Raw genomic sequence first — 15,314 nt, 5'->3', positions numbered from 1 at the left:
TGAAGGCGGAGGAGGAGCTATCAACTCCTCCTAAAGAAAACCTGCAGGAGGTAGCTGGGCGCTAACCTTTAGCCCTCCGGCCTCAAAGCAAGTTGGTACCTATTGTTGCTGAAAACGACATGCTTCAATGGAAAGGGGAGGGAACCATTTCGAGGGTGGAGAAACGAAGCCCCGCACGTTGCTAGTCACACAAAAGAGTGCAAACAATCTGGCTGTTGTGAGAACCCCGTCCCTTGGCGTGTAAATATCTTCCCTGAAACAGCCACGGGCGAACGAAAGGACCAAGGAGGGGTTTTTTCAAGGGGCGCCGTGCGTAATAAGCAGAAAGGTTGAAGCGGGTAGGTGGGGGGGGGGGGGAAGTACTGCGGGGATCGCAACAGAAAGCTGCAAAGGTTAGGAAAGGCGGAAAAGAGGATGAGAGGCAGCCAGAACTTGGAAGGAATATGGATTTTAATGGTGGCGAATTCCATGAAAAGACCGGCGGGAAAGGGTGAAGCAGGTTTTGAGGGAGGAACCGAGAAACGGGGAGGAGCAGGAGAGAGAAAAGTGTATCCTGGGGTGTCTGTGCCTCAGTTCAATTCACGGAAGCCCGGATTCCGATGGCATTTTAAGACGCTTTTCCGGGAAACCTTTCCCACTCCTTTAAACTGGTCTTACTCCCGAGTAGCGCCAGGGGAACTTCCTCGGGCGCCGTCCCCGAGAGGTGAGCGCTCGGCGGCTACCTGGGGAATCGTCTCGCTCCAGAGGGAAGGGGGAGGGGCAGGTGAGAGCCGCACACGGACGGGCACACAAGCACTCCTCGGCCAGGAACGGGATCGAAGAAAGCCTGGATGCGGAACGGGAGAGGGAGGAGGAGTGGCACGAACGAACGGAGAGGGCTTTCTGGGGTGCGCGAGGCACGCAGAATGTGACGCCGGGGGTGGTGGTGGTGGGGAGAGCACGAAGAGCAAGCGGGGCGGCAGCCCACAGAAGAAGAAAGCGGGAGGAGCGGCGCGCGAGAGTAGGAGGGGTCGGCAGGCTGGTGCTCAAGGTAACGCTCGGCGGGCAGGCGGGCTAGTTGGCGTCGGGCGCGCGCAGCGCGGGCCTAGTTGAGGCGGCTTAGCTGCGCTGGCAACTCCCCGGGCGGGCGGTGGCGCGCGAGGTGCGTGTTGCCGCGCGCGCACGGAGAGAGGGAGAGAGAGAGAGTAGCGTTGTGCGAACCGATCGTAGGGCTCCGCGGACGGGCCGGCGTCTTATCTTACGTGCGGAGAGACGGTGGCGGGAGCTCGAGACGCCTGCTCGCGACTCGGTTAGCGGGTCGGAGCAAAAGCAGCATGCGGGTGGCGGCGCTCTGGGCGCGCATGGTGAGTAATGTCTTGCCTCTTTCTCCCCGCTCGCTCGTTCTCTCGCTCGCTCGCTGCCTGTTGAGCATAGTACGAAAGGTTGGCTTCTCCCGTGGCTTTAAAAAAAGACCCGCTTGCCACGTTCAACTTGTCCCATCGCGTCCTGTAGGGGTTTCCCACTGGAGAGTTCTTCTGGTCATTCCTCCGCTTTCCGCAGAATGCAGCCGTCCCCCCCCCCTCCCGCCCTCCGGGGAATCTCTTCTCAGCGGCGGGAACTCGCCCTCGCTCGGGTGTTTGTGCGTGTGGAGGGGGGGGGGGGCTTTTACATCCGAATTACTCGCGGAATGTGGAGATCTGGGTGGGTGGGGGTGGAATGTTCCTCGCGACCCGCCCTCCTCTTCTCACCTGCTGCCGGCATTCCGGTCAATTCTTTCTTTTTTATTCCGGAATCCAATTGTGGGCCGTTTCTCGTCTTCCTCTTTTTCCACCTGCACCACCTCTGGGTTGCTTTTTATGCGCTGCGCTGTGTATTTGTGTTGGCGTGACTGTTTGGGAACTGTTGCACAAGAGGATATTTGCATTTTCTCCACTTCCCTCCTTTTCCGTGATTTGTGTGCTCGGGATGTATGTTTTAGGATATGTACGGTAGGGCACAATCCGCCGCCTCCTGTTTTGTCAGACGGTTGCGGATAAATTTTTTTTTTTAAATCCAGTTTAAAGGTTGAGGAGATTCTTCCCGATTGCGCGTCCACGGTGTGTGTGTGTATGTGTGTTTTAAATAAAGAAGGATTTCCCTAAAACCTGAAAGGAATCAAAGGAGATGCATCAAGTGTCCGAATGTTGCCTGGAAATACGCTTTCCTTATTAATGAAAATGGCCTGGTGACCTTTCCCTCCACACGAGGTAATATACGAATTGTCAACGAAGTCTGTAAGAAAATCGTTCTCCGGGTATATATCCAGCCCACCCCCAGCCCCAGCCCAAGCCCACGGTGGTTTGAAGAGATCTGCTGACTTCACCTGCGGTGCTTAAGACTCTCACCGCCAGGAATGCAGCCTTGCCTGCTTCTCCACCCCGAGACAAACGTTCAGAAACAAAATCTTTGGATTTCTCCCAGGTTTACAATATAGTCTGGAAAAGAGATATAGTAATACCCCTGCAACAGCAGCCCGCAGACCAAATGCTTTCCTAATACCTTCTTTTTTTCAATCCGCAACCCAGGAGCTGAGTTAAATACTTACATATTTATTTATGCATGTGTGCTTTATTTATTTATGCATGTATGCGCATTGGAAAGGATTGAGAGAAACAATGAGTTTTGGGGGCTTTCGGCAGACAGATTTGTGGTTTTGCACTTCCAGACAGCTTTAGAGTAGTGCCTTCTTGCTTCGGAGTTTGCACTTTGTGCTTTTAAGTAAAATGAATGATTGGCAAACTAACTCATAAATGTTTCTGTTTTGACATTTAGCTGTTAGCAGTCATCATTTATTTTTTTCAAAATAAAGGGTGTATAAAAATCGTGGAGAGCTTAGGGTGCTCTTAGCATTGCATATTTTGGTTTTGGAATGCTGGCTTTTTTAAATATCTTTTTAGACAAAAAATAGATTTCTGTTCTTCAACAGCATTTAAATAGCTTTTTGTAGTGAATGTTAAATAGGAACTGAAGTTTGTCTGCATTCCAGGGTGTTGTGGACAAAACGGCTTTTGCATTTCACAGAATTTCAATATAGAATTAAACAGTGGAAGGTTTCTTCCTGGACTTAGGTGATAGAGCATTCTGCCACCTTAAATTCTATTTTGTCATTTGTCCTGGGAGAGGGTTATGTTTGTATGCAAGATTTAAACTTTTGCCCCCTGTTGGACTGGCAGAAGTACTTTAGAAGGAAAGAATCCTTTTAAAATGCAAATGGTGTAGGCACTTTGTCAACCAGCTCCCACTCAACTTGTTGGTTTCTTTTTAACTGAAGAATGACTAGTAGATTGTATGAAATCCCAAGAGGACTTCTGAATATCAGGAATGAGAGAACTATAATATTTTCAGTGTTCACTTGTTAATTTTAAAAAATTTCCAATACTAGCTTTACATAGGTGTATAAAACTTGGATTACAGAATTATTGTCATGATTTTTTACTTCACTATTATGCAAGGTAATATAATTATAATATTGTTTGACTTTATTAATACAGAGATGCATTCTTATTTTTACCATTTCCATAAAATAATTTATCACCTTGAAAATGCAGTCTGAATATTGATTTTTGAATTCTTAAAGCATTTGTGCATGGAACTTTAATACTGCAATTTCCAGTAATTTATATCATTTATTACTGTACTGAAACATTGACAGTACATCTTAAATTTGTATGTTGTCTATCAAACTATCCATTTGTCATTTGAATCAGTTTGTAGGATCTATGTAGTTTCTTTTGGAGTATAGATATCCACTACTATAGCTAAATGAAAATCAGGTCAGATGGATGGACACACAAAGAATTGAGGACTCTGTTGCCTCTAAGTTTGCATTCAGTCCAGGACTATGTGACGATAATCAGATTTGTAGGACTTTTCACTACTGTTCTCCTTTCCCTCAGTGTTATTATTGTTAGCTTCAAATTATGGGCCTTTCTTTCATGCTAATAACCAGAAATTATTCCTAATTTGCACTTGTTCAATATGAAATGATTAGGGTTGAGAAATTAGCTGCTTTAGTATTTGCAAGATTTTGAATATGGCTAACTAACTCATGCTTATAGATAAAAAGTTGAAGAGGTGGATTGTTAATCGATGCTCATTCTTTTTGTATTTTTCCATTGCTCTGCTGCCCCCTTACCAAATAGACTTTCAGAAGACAAAAGAAAATGATATTATAGTTTCCATATGTTGGGCTGTGTCTGCCTTCCTATATCTGGAAGAGAAATAAAGACTTTGCTTCTCTAATATAGCCCTCAGTTAGCATGTCTAAATGAATAATGGCTTTGCCCAGAAGGATGTCAATAACTTTTTAAAAGTTGCCTGATTTCTTGGATGCAATTTTTTGCTTATTTTAGGTGAAATTACGAGTGCCTACCTAATAACATCTGAGTTAAGTTCATCTTGGTAAAGAAATGAACAAATAATGTCTTATTCAACAGGAATATTTTCCACTGAAGTCTTATTCAAAGGAATAAGAAACTGTTACTTTTTATGTGGAGCTTCTACAAAGATTGACGATAACCTTTTATTTATGTCAATATCACTATATATGCCATCACCCCAAAGGAGATGTTTACTGGATTGTCAGTGTTGTTGAGTAGCTCTCCTTACTTCCCCTTATCACTGGAATCTTGGAGTGTGACTTCATTATAAAAATCATATGAAAATCTACAAATAACTTACTATCTCAATACTTACATCACAATAGCTGGTTTATTTTGCTGTCAGTGTACTTTAATCTTTGGCTTATTACTTTGCCAAGTTGTCATATACGTAGTTCTTATGTTCAAAAAAGCTATTAACAAACTCATTAAGTAAGAAATAAATATAATATATCATCACTACAGCCATACCTGTACTTAAAGTAAGTTCTAAAATAGTATAGTTACATTTAAATTCTTGCTTGTTTTTAATTCATAAATTTTGAGGACACTAAGACTTTTTACTAATTTCCAATTCCACATTTGCATGAAAATTCAAGACAGCTTAATCAGTAAAATGAATTTAAACCTTATATATAACATTGGGCCTGAAATTAATTATAGAACTAATATCCTAAATCGTTGTAATCAGGACACTGTGCCCTTCAGGATAACCTCTAATTTGATACAATAATATTATTTGAAGAGCATGTAAGGTAATGCATGCTAACCCAATATAAAAACTGTGTTTTGGGCTCGTCATGCAGGCCTGCTAATCTACATTCCTGTCACATTCAGGATTGTCTTTTGGACATATGGGCTTGGATGCCAGTTGTCTGTTGCTTTGAGATGCAAAGGCCTATTTATTTCTACCTATTCTGAATTAGATGGAATAATTATGCCAAATTCCCTATGACATCATACACAGTGTATACACAGTGTATACACTGTGTATGTAGAAATCTGGGCTGGGCAAGCTGCAACCCCTTTTTATTAAGAACTATGTCAGTGTGAATGATTTGAGTTATACCAAATTAATTGCACGATACACTACTTTTGGTCTTTCAATTTAATGTTTATATAGGGCTTGTCATGTACTTGTTACAAATATAGTTGTTTTTATTATATAAATTTACTGTTTACCATGAAGGGTAGAGTTTTCCACTTAGGGAAGTATGAGTAATACTATATAGCATTTTTGATTCAAAGGGGTAATGTTGCATGAGTATCCCATGTAGCATTTACTAGTAACTTCTTAAAGCAATCACTTTTCTAGGGATCAATGGCTGTCTCCAGCAGCTGCTGAAGAATAATATCAAGAAAATAAAAGGTTGTTTTTGTTTTAAAATACAGTGGGGCAAAAAAGTATTTAGTCAACCACCAATTGTGCAAGTTCTCCCACTTAAAAAGATGAGAGAGGCCTGTAATTGGCATCATAGGTAGACCTCAACTGTGAGAGACAAAATGTAAAAAAAAAGACCAAACAATCACATTGGCTGATTTGGAAATAATTTATTTGCAAATTATGCTGGAAAATAAGTATTTGGTCATTATCAAAAGTTCATCTCAATATTTCGTTATATATCCTTTGTTGGCAATGACAGAGGTCAAACGTTTTCTGTAAGTCTTCACAAGGTTGGCACACACTGTTGCTGGTATGTTGGCCCATTCCTCCATGCAGATCTCCTCTAAAGCAGTGATGTTTTGGGGCTGTCGCTGGGCAACACGGACTTTCAACTCCCTCCAAAGGTTTTCTATGGGGTTGAGATCTGGAGACTGGCTAGGCCACTCCAGGACCTTCTTACGAAGCCACTCCTTCATTGCCCGGGCAGTATGTTTGGAATCATTGTCATGTTAAAAGACCCAGCCACGTTTCATCTTCAATGCCCTTGCTGATGGAAGGAGGTTTGCACTCAAAATCTCACAATACATGGCCCCATTCATTCTGTCCTGTACACGGATCAGTCGTCCTAGTCCCTTTGCAGAAAAACAGCCCCAAAGCATGATGTTGCCACCCCCGTGCTTCACAGTAGGTATGGTGTTCTTTGGATGCAACTTTTTGGATGCAGCATTTTCTCTCCTCCAAACACGACGAGTTGTGTTTCTACCAAACAGTTCTATTTTGGTTTCATCTGACCATATGACATTCTCCCAATCCTCTTCTGGATCATTCAAATGCTCTCTAGCAAACTTCAGTTGGGCCCGGACATGGACTGACTTAAGCAGGGGGACACGTCTGGCACTGCAGGATCTGAGTCCCTGGCGGCGTAGTGTGTTACTGATGGTAGCCTTTGTTACGTTGGTCCCAGCTCTCTGCAGGTCATTCACTAGGTCCCCCCGTGTGATCCTGGGATTTTTGCTCACCGTTCTTGGGATCATTTTGAGCCCACGGGGTGAGATCTTGCGTGGAGCCCCAGATCGAGGGAGATTATCAGTGGTCTTGTATGTCTTCCATTTTCTAATTATTGCTCCCACAATTGATTTGTTCACACCAAGCTGCTTGCCTATTGCAGGTTCAGTCTTCCCAGCCTGGTGCAGGTCTACAATTTTGTTTCTGGTGTCCTTTGACAGCTCTTTGGTCTTCACCATAGTGGAGTTTGGAGTGTGACTGTTTGAGGTTGTGGACAGGTGTCTTTTATACTGATGACAAGTTCGAATGGGTGCCATTGATACAGGTAATGAGTGCAGGACAGAGGAGCCTCCTAAAGAAGAAGGTACAGGTCTGTGAGAGCCAGAAATCTTGCTTGTTTGTAGGTGACCAAATACTTATTTTCCAGCATAATTTGCAAATAAATTCTTTCCAAATCAGCCAATGTGATTGTTTGGGGTTTTTTTTTTTTTACATTTTGTCTCTCACAGTTGAGGTCTACCTATGATGCCAATTACAGGCCTCTCTCATCTTTTTAAGTGGGAGAACTTGCACAATTGGTGGTTGACTAAATACTTTTTTGCCCCACTGTATATAATGTGTATGATATGTTTTAGTTCTATAACTTTAGCTTTCAACATATTAGTGAGGATTGATATCTTTTTTTTTTGTTATACTATGCTTTGAATTTTCACACAAGGTAGCCCATGTTATGCCAGAAGCAGCAGTGCTATACTTGGATAGAATAATTAGATTCCCAACAATATATTCGGTAATGCTGGACACATATGATTTTTATGATGCAAAGCTAATTGGGATAGAACTTTTTAGATCTGTAATTTTAATTATAGAATAAATTTGCATTACCTTTTCTTGTGCAAAAGCAGTTATTATATGGAATACTGTTGATGTTTATCTCGAAGGGCAGAATGTCCGGATTACACAAATACAATGTGTGTTAGGTCATTGCTTAATTTTAGGTGTAATATTATATAAGATTTATATTTATATTTTATTGACTGAATTACCTTTTGGATTTTCATATGAATAAAGAAAATAAGTGCTTCAACCTAACTTAGAGTATTTGGGAAGCCAATTCCTTTCCTCGAAAACTCTTTCAAAGCAAAACATTAAAACAACTTACAGTAATAGTCAAAAAATAACCATGCAATGTCAAATCCCACCTCATCCAGACTTCTCTCGTGGATATACCATATTTTTTGAAGTATAAGATGAACTTTTTTCCCTCAAAAAAGAGGCTGAAAATCTGGGCGCATCTTATACACTGAATACAGCATTTTTACCTTCTGAAACCCTGCCCCCTTCACGGCTCCTCCGGGTGCTGTCCACTAGGCAGTGCCAACGGGCGACACCTAGGAGTAGAGCCTTCTCTGTGATGGGCCCAACCCTCTGGAATGACCTCCCCCCCGATATCAGAACCACCACCGACTTTCTCTCCTTTTGACGAAAACTGAAGACTCACCTGTTCCGTTTAGCCGGCCTGGACCATTCATAACCTCATTATACCTCTTGGCAGATATATTTTAACTGGGTAATTTTAATTGGGTATTTTTTAGGATTGTTGATATACTGTTTTTATCTACTTTACCTTGTACAGTGTTGTATTGCCTCCTCTTCTATGTTTTTATGTTTGCATGTTTGTAGTCCATTTTATCTATTTCATTTGACTGTACACCGCCCCGAGTCCCTTTGGGGAGAGGGAGCGGTATGAAAATCGAAATAAAGGTAAAGGTAAAGGTTCACCAAAATGGCTGTGCATAGCCTCTAGGAAGCTTTTAGAGAGCTCCTGGGGGCTAGGGAGGGCAGAAATGAGCAAAAAACAGCCCATTTTTTTGCTCAATTTTATTGCCCCCCCCCAGCCCCCAGAAGCACTCTATAAGCTTCCTTTTTTAAACAAAAATTGGCCCCATTTTTGCCCATTTTTGGGGGGCCCACCCCCGCAGGAACAGTCTGCAAACCCACTAAAGGCTATTCATGAAAACGGGCCATTTTTGGGAGGTTTGCAGAACCCAAACCCTTTTTTTTATTTCCCTCTTCAAAACCTTGGTGCGTCTTATACTCCTGTGCGTCTTATACTCTTAAAAATATGATACATTTATACAACTTGTATGATCCAAAAGGGGTTTTGGGAGGCAAAAGTTCATTACATATTAATTTGGGCCTATTTTATTTAATGATTTTTATAGTAAAGCTTGGTTAAAAATAATACTTTACACTTTTCTGCTGTTTATGTGTTGCTTATCTCTGATTTCACTGTGACACTTGGCAGAAACAGTAAAAAAAATAAAAGCAAATTATTTTCCAAATGTTTTGATTTAAAAAAAAGAACAGTTCTGGATTGATGCCCTTGATTCTTACTGAGAGGAGACTTGGGTTATTTTAATCCTTATGTACTTGTTGTAGCTTTTTAGAATGAAAGTTGTTGAATTTTCACCTCCAAAGAAGAAAAGTAGTAACAGAAGAAATACTTGTATTTTAAGCCATTAATATTGTTTGTTTTATTTCATTTATAACATATTTAATTGTAACCATAGATTTTAGCAAAATTCATATAAAATTACAGCAATGCATATCAGTTCAATACATCCCGTCTAATAATAATATAATTTATACAATGCAATGCAATGCAATGCAATGCAATGCAATGCAATGCAATGCAATGCAATGCAATGCAATGCAATGCAATACAATACAATACAATACAATACAATACAATACAATACAATACAATACAATACAATACAATACAATACAATACAATAGTAGAGTTGGAAGGGACCTTGGAGGTCTTCTAGTCCAAACCCCTGCCTAGGCAGGAAACCCTATACCGTTTCAGACAGATGGCTATCCAACATGTTCTTAAAGACTTCCAGTGTTGGGGCATTCACAACTTCTGGAGGCAAGCTGTTCCACTGATTAATTGTTCTAACTGTCAGGAAGTTTCTCCTCAGTTCTAAGTTGCTTCTCTCCTTGATTAGTTTCCACCCATTGCTTCTTGTTCTACCCTCAGGTGCCTTGGAGAATAGTTTGACTCCCTCTTCTTTGTGGCAACCCCTGAGATATTGGAACACTGCTATCATGTCTCCCCTAGTCCTTCTTTCTCTTAAGCTAGACATACCTAGTTCCTGCAACCGTTCTTCATATGTTTTAGTCTCCAGTCCCCTAATCATCTTTGTTGCTCTTCTCTGCACTCTTTCTAGAGTCTCCACATCTTTTTTACATCGTGGCGACCAGAACTGAATGCAGTATTCCACGTGTGGCCTTACCAAGGCATTATAAAGTGGTATTAAACACTTCACGTGATCTTGATTCTATCCCTCTGTTGATGCAGCTTAGAACTGTGTTGGCTTTTTTGGCAGCTGCTGCACAGTGCTGGCTCATATTTAAATGGTTGTCCACTAGGACTCCAAGATCCCTTTCACAGTTACTACTACTGAGCAAGATATCATCTATACTGTATCTGTGCATTCCGTTTTTGTTGCCTAAATGTAGAATCTTATTCTTTTCACCATTGAATTTCATTTTATTAGATAGTGCCCAATGTTCAAGTTTGTCAAGATCCTTCTGTATCTTAAGCCTATCTTCTGGAGTGTTGGCTATTCCTGCCAGCTTGGTGTCATCTGCAAATTTGATGAGTTCCCCATTTATTCCCTCATCCAAATCATTGATGAAGATGTTGAAGAGTACTGGGCCTAAAACAGAGCCTTGGGGTACTCCACTGCATACTTCCTTCCATGTAGATGCAGTTCCATTGAGGACTGCACGTTGAGTGCGGTTGGTCAGCCAGTTACGAATCCATCTGGTGGTGATGCTGTCTAACCCACATTCTTCTACTTTATCTGGTAGTAGGTTATGGTCTACCTTATCAAAAGCCTTACTGAAGTCCAAGTAAACTATATCAACGACATTCCTCTGGTCCACTAATTTTGTCACATTATCAAAGAATGCAATAAGATTAGTCTGGCATGATCTGTTTTTGACAAATCCATGTTGACTTTTGGCTATTACTTTGTTTGCTTCTAGGTGTTCGCAAATTCGTTGCTTGATTATTTTTTCCAGAATCTTTCCTGGTATTGAGGTCAGGCTGAGGTCAGTTTGTTTGGTTTTGACTTTTTGTAGCCTAGCTATTTATTGAATGAATCACTGTTAAACAAATCATGGTTTAGAGCAACTAAACCATTATGTTTTCTGTGTTTGCATAATACTGGTTCATTTTATATAAACATAATTGCTTATATAAAAAGATTAAATTCTTGGCCTTTACAAATCCACATACAATATAGCTTTAAGTTATTAATGCCTTAAAGACCAAGTTTTCCATTGTCTTTGGAATATATATACCTAAATATAGCAAAGATGGAGGTTGCGAATTAATAAAAAAAAAACTACTGTTCTTAGGATACTATTATTATGGTTATGTATGAGTTATCTACTGTTAGAATGAGGCTGCGGCGGCTCACTTGGTAAGATACTAACCCTGCACTTTGCTAAGGTCGGCAGCTCGGCTCGATTCTCGTGAACGAATAATTGCGTAGGAGCCTCCCTGATTGCCTACTGGCATTCAGGCATCCAATGAGTAAGATAACACCACCTGAAAAAAAATCCTTTCACAGAGGCAGTCAGCCACCTCAGTGATCCCTGGCTAACACATGCCATATGCTTAAAAAAAAAACACCTGTTAGAATCATAGTCTAACACTGATGGAAAATTAATAAATTAAGTCCTAACCAAAGACTTAAGAATTATAGGTAGTCTTCGAATTACAACAGTCCATTTAGTGTCTCTTTAAAGTTACAGTGGCATTGAAAAAAGTAACTTATGACCGTTTTTTCACACTTCTAACCATCCTCATGGGCATGTGATCAAAATTTGGACACTTGGCAACTGATTCATATCTATGACAGTTGCAGATCCTGGGGTCATATGATCCCCTTTTGTGATCTTCTGACAAGCAAAGTCAATAGGGAAACCAGATTCACTTAACAACTTACTAACTTAACAACTCAATGATTCACTTAACAAATGGGGCAAGCAAGGTTGGAAAATGGAGAAAAATCACTTAAATGTTTCACTTAGCAACAAATGTTGGACTCAATTGTGGTCATAAATTGAGGATTAATTAATGAATTAATATTAATATATTTATTTCTTAGCCGCACCCTCTCCCGAAGGACTCGGGGCGGCGTACAATGAAACATATGAAATAAATATGTGGACAAAACAAACATATAACAGAGACATATACCGAGACACACACAAGGAGGAGGACGGCTGATAAATAAAAACAATTAAAATACAGTATTTAAAAACCCCTAGATAATTAAATATAATTAAAATACCCAGTTAAAAACCCGTCAGGAGCGATGTGGTTAGATCAAAGTTGAGCCAGGCCAGCTGCTTGGAATAGGTGGGTCTTAAGCTTAATACGAAAGGAGCGGAGGTCAGAGGTATTCCTAATATCCAGAGGGAGGTCATTCCACAGGGCTGGGCCCGCCACAGAGAAGGCTCTACTCCTAGGCGCCGCCCCGCGACACTGTCTAGTGGACGGCATCTGGAGGAGGCCCTCTCTGTGCGAGCGAATTGGTCGCAGGGATGTATGGGGCAGAATACGATCCCGCAAGTAACTAGGTCCTGAGCCATGGAGCGCTTTAAAGATAGTTATCAAAACCTTGAAACGCACCCGATAGACCACAGGAAGCCAGTGCAGCTCGCGCAGGAACGGTGTCACATGGGAGTACCTAGTACTCCCCATAATTACCCGCGCGGCTGCGTTCTGGACCAACTGTAGCCTCCGGGTGCATTTCAAGGGAAGCCCCATGTAGAGAGCGTTACAGTAGTCCAAGCGAGACGTCACCAGCGCATGAGTGACTGTGCGTAAGGCGTCCCGGTCCAGTAGGGGGCGCAATTGGCGCACCAGGCGAACCTGGTGGAACGCCCCCCTTGCCACGGCTGTCACATGGTCATCCATGGACAGCCGGGCATCCAGGAGGACGCCCAAATTGCACGCCCGCTCCACGGGGGCAAGTTGAATGCCCCCAATGGCCAATGATGGAATTAATTGGCTGAACCGGGGAGCTGGTACCCACAGCCACTCCGTCTTGGAGGGGTTGAGCTTGAGTCGGTTGTCATCCATCCAGATCCGTACGGCTTCCACACACCGGGACATCACTTCGATGGCCTCGTTGGGGTGGTTCGGGGTGGAAAAGTACAGCTGAGTATCATCAGCGTACAGATGGTATCCCACCCCGAAACCACGGATGATCTCACCCAGCGGCTTCATATATGTGTTGAACAGGAGTGGCGAGAGGACCGACCCCTGTGGCACCCCACAAGTAAGGGGGCGTAGGGTCGACCTCTCTTCTCCTGCCAACACACGCTGCGTCCGGTCAGAAAGGTAGGAGCCGAACCACCGCAAAACGGTGCCCCGGACCCCCAACCCCTCCAGCCGGCGCAGCAGGATACCATGGTCGATGGTATCAAAAGCCGCCGAGAGGTCTAATAGGACCAGGATAGAGGAACAACCTCTATCTCTGGCCCTCCAGAGATCATCCACCAACGCGACCAAGGCCGTCTCCGTGCTGTGACCGGGGCGGAAGCCGGACTGGCGCGGGTCTAGATAATCATTTTCCTCCAGATGTCGTGGAAACTGGTAGGCCACCACACTCTCTACAACCTTCGCCAGAAAGGGAAGGTTGGAGACAGGACGATAATTGGCCAGCTCCAGAGGGTCCAGGGAAGGCTTCTTGAGCAAGGGTCTCACCACCGCCTCTTTAAAGGCGGCCGAGAGAGACCCCTCGCTCAGCGAAGCATTCACTAGGCCCAGGAGCCAGTCTCGTGTAACCTCCCAGGATGCCAGTACAAGCCAGGAGGGGCACGGGTCCAATAAACATGTGGTGGGTCGCAGTCGTCCACGCAATCTGTCCAAATCCTCGATGGCAACCAAGTCAAACTCCTCCCAGATCGATTCCTCAAGACTCGCCATGGGCGTCTCCATTGGATCACTGACAGGAACCCAATCTCTCCGGATTTGAGCGATTTTATCCTGCAGATATTTACCAAATTCCTCTGCCCTGCCCTGTAGGGGGGCCTCCCGCGGCCTCTGAAACAAGAGGGAGCGGGACACCCGAAACAGGGCGGCAGGGCGGTTCTCCGCGGATGCAATGAGAGTGGCACAATATTGGCGTTTGGCCGCTCTCAATGCCACAAGGTACGTCCTTAAATGGGCTCGTGCCTGTGTTCGATCAAATTCGGAGCGAGAGGATCTCCAACGACTCTCTAGACGTCTCTTGCGGCATTTCATCACCCTCAGCTCCTCGGTAAACCAAGGGGCTAGGGTGGATCGTTGCCGCCGGAGAGGCCGCAAAGGCGCCACCCGGTTCAAGGCCCCGGTAGTTGCATTATTCCACGCAACCACCAGGTCCTCTACCCGGGGGCGGGTCAAGGTTACAGGAGGTGGCCCAAGCTCCGTCTGGAACCTATCAGGTTCCATCAGGCGCCTGGGGCGGAACCATCTGGAACTTTCCGGTTCCGCCTCCCCGCAGCGGGAGGTAGCACCAGGGAAGTCAAGGCAAAGGAGTGAGTGATCTGACCATGACAGGGGAGTGATGGTTAAGTCCCCTCCTCCCAGATCACTCAGCCACTGGCCAGAGACAAAAACAAGGTCCAGAGTGTGTCCTCCCTCGTGTGTTGGGCCCTGAATCATTTGAGTCAGGTCCATGGCTGTCATGGAAGCCATGAACTCCCGAACCCCCTCTGATGCTTCTCCCATCGATGGCAGGTTAAAATCCCCCATCACTAAAAGTTTGGGGGTCTCAACCGCCACCGATGCGATCAGCTCGAGGAGTTCGGGCAGGGCCGCTGATGTATAGCGAGGAGCCAGGTATACTATCAGCAGGCCCAACTGTCTCCCAGGCCCCCATTTCACAACAAGGGATTCACATCCGGACGTCTGTGGCACAGTAGACTCCCTCGGCTCTAAGTCCTCCCGAATAATTGCTGCCACCCCGCCGCCCCTTCCCTGGGCCCGGGGCTGGTGAAATGCTCGGTAGCCTGGTGGGCACATTTCCACGAGGGGAAGACCTCCCTCGTGGCCCAACCAGGTCTCCGTTATTCCCGCGAGGTCCGGCTCCCCCTCTAAAATTAGCTCGTGAATGAGGGGGGCCTTGTTAACAACGGACCTCGCATTGCATAACAACAGCCTCAGGCCTTGGGTCTGTAACTCTTGACCACCTAGAACGCGGGGGTTGGTACAAGCGACCGGGTGTAACCAGCAACCACGGTCTCCCAACCGACTGTAAGTTCTTAAACTGTCCTTGTATCTGCCCCTCCCTGCGACCGTTGGAATTAAAGAGCCCTGTATAGGAATGGTGTCTTCCCCCTCCTCCTCCCTTCTGCCCCTTCTGCTCGTGACCACACCTGGGGGCCCGGCTCTCACATCGCTCCTGATCTGACCCACCCGCCCCACAACCCCTGAGACCCCACCCCTACAA

General features: G+C 44.3%; 1 protein-coding gene across 6 annotated transcripts in view; it reads left to right on the top strand.

The window, feature by feature from the left end:
• The first annotated feature begins 32 nt into the window (after positions 1–32).
• The window catches only part of PTPRF (protein tyrosine phosphatase receptor type F), a 549,550-nt gene continuing 534,268 nt past the window's right edge, over positions 33–15,314 (top strand). For 2 of the 6 annotated variants that reach the window (XM_081946123.1, XM_081946117.1), the window contains exon 1: positions 1,068–1,343. The gene's annotated coding sequence lies outside the window, so the exon portion shown is untranslated. Of the gene's footprint in view, positions 51–154; positions 339–999; positions 1,031–1,067; positions 1,344–2,054; positions 2,076–15,314 lie in introns of those variants that run through there. The other 4 variants (XM_081946120.1, XM_081946118.1, XM_081946119.1 and 1 more) reach the window with 4 other exon arrangements.

Source organism: Natrix helvetica (genome assembly GCF_964273705.1).
Source record: "Natrix helvetica genome assembly, chromosome: 3".
Lineage (NCBI taxonomy): Eukaryota > Metazoa > Chordata > Lepidosauria > Squamata > Natricidae > Natrix > Natrix helvetica.
Note: the sequence above shows the minus strand (reverse complement) of the source record. Positions and strands in the feature narration are given on the sequence as shown.